Source organism: Periplaneta americana, unplaced genomic scaffold, assembly GCF_040183065.1.
Source record: "Periplaneta americana isolate PAMFEO1 unplaced genomic scaffold, P.americana_PAMFEO1_priV1 scaffold_24, whole genome shotgun sequence".
Lineage (NCBI taxonomy): Eukaryota > Metazoa > Arthropoda > Insecta > Blattodea > Blattidae > Periplaneta > Periplaneta americana.
In genome coordinates, this window is record NW_027185505.1 from 526,140 (window position 1) to 528,154 (window position 2,015).

Consider the following 2,015-nt stretch of genomic DNA (forward strand, 5'->3'; position numbering starts at 1 on the left):
ACGCAGAGAAGTGAACCGTCTCATATGAATATGCTACCAGTCATAAGTTTCAATACGGAGCTGCAAGTACTTAAGAATTATCAATTACTCTACAATTATGCAGCGGCGTCATCATCCAAGCTATAGCTGGAATAGGGAAGGGAACATAATATCCCATAAGTCTTATTAGAACACGCTGGAAATAGTGACGTAAAAAAAAAAATCGCCAACGGCACGTGGTGTTCCCAAGCGGTCACCCATCCAAGTACTGACCACGCCCAATGTTGCTTGACTTCGGTGATCGGACGAGAACCGGTATTTTCAACATGGTATGGCCGTTGCCGATGAAACTGCGTAATCTGTAGGCACTTGAGGACGATGGGATTGGGGTGCACTCGATAAAACCTGCACTCGCTCACACACACACGTAAACTGCCTGCTTAGACTCTGTACCTAAATTACCAAGCTCGTTGGATGTCATTGGGATAGATGATAAATCTATCTATCAACGGCAGTTTGGTTACGTTTCAACGTCACACACTGCTGGATTGACACGGGATTAATAAAACAGCTAGTCGGCATTCTAAGTTAAGCCACAGGTGGATTGTTGTTCAACAGCGGAGCCTCCTTTCAACCACATGGTTGTGGAACTGTAGTCGGATTTTCGACATCATTTTCATGCCATACTACGGAACTTCACACAAACTTCAATTCACTTCTTGCACCGGCGGCTACTACGAATGGACTGAAGCTCGCTACTGACTAGGGGGGGGGGGACATTTGTCTCTTGATGGATTACGTGACAGATATATAAAGTATCAGTCGTATGTTATGAACCCGAGTTTCAATAAAGATAGATTACCCGTATGTCCACAGATTCTCAGTAGTGGCCTGCGGAAGGATTATGCCCGCGGTCGACAAGTTACCTTCTAAGTTGTTTTCCCTCAACAATTAATGCTGCCAAGTGAGTAGGAATGACACCGCGCTCTCATATAAGTCGTACGAAACTATTAAGGAAACGAATTTGCCTCGTGGATCCAAGTCTCCCATGGACTGCCTATAATGTATTATCTATCCTAGAAGTGTTATCGGGGTGATTATTTAAATTTTCACTCGGTGGGAACCGCTGTTGTTCTTCATTCATCTACTCTGTTATGAATAACTTGTGGCCCTTAAAAGGGCCGGTTGCTGATTCCCTAGCAAGCACTCCCGCTTACTTGGAACTAGTGTATTTTGTGACGGCCTTGGTCCCTTCACTGACGGCGTGCTTGGCCAGCTCACCGGGTAGCAGGAGACGGACGGCTGTCTGGATCTCCCGACTGGTGATGGTCGACCGCTTGTTGTAATGCGCGAGCCGCGAAGCTTCCGCGGCGATGCGCTCGAAGATGTCGTTAACGAAGCTGTTCATGATGCTCATAGCCTTTGAACTGATTCCCGTGTCTGGGTGAACTTGTTTCAGAACCTTGTAGATGTAAATGGCGTAGCTCTCCTTCCTCTTGCGCTTCTTCTTCTTATCGCCCTTCGAAATATTCTTCTGGGCCTTGCCGGCCTTCTTGGCAGCCTTTCCGGAAGCTTTGGGGGGCATGGTGCTCGTCTGATGATGAGCCGAACGAACGAACGAATGAATGGGGACGAAGAAAGAATGAATGATGTTTAAAATGGCAGGCAGGGTAAGCATCCCATGCCTCCATTGGTTCCTCGACAAGCAATTCTCTAACTTTAGATCGAGGTACCCAGCTATAAGCCGTTTGCCCTCTCATCTAACAGTAGTGTATTTCCCCTGTGAATGATTTTATGAACATGTACACGTTATCAGTTGAATTGTGAATGAAATGAATGAAGTGAAGTGAGCACCATGCCTCGCAGATGTTAATGAGAGGTGGAGAGTCCAGTGCTCTGGTCAGTTCTGTCCTAGTCACGTTTTTGTAGTGGCGCTAGGGAAACTCGTAACCTGTTACCAACAAAGTGGTGGGCTACTCGTTTCCGTAGAAGCCGTCTGGCTGCCTGGTTGGCTGTGGCAAGTGTCGTGTGTCGTT

General features: G+C 46.9%; 1 non-coding gene across 1 annotated transcript; it reads right to left on the bottom strand.

Moving 5' to 3' along the window:
* Nucleotides 1–203: 203 nt before the first annotated feature.
* LOC138693924 (5S ribosomal RNA) lies at nt 204–322 on the bottom strand. Its single transcript, XR_011330609.1, has one exon. It is a non-coding gene; the product is annotated as a 5S ribosomal RNA (ribosomal RNA).
* Nucleotides 323–2,015: the final 1,693 nt, after the last annotated feature.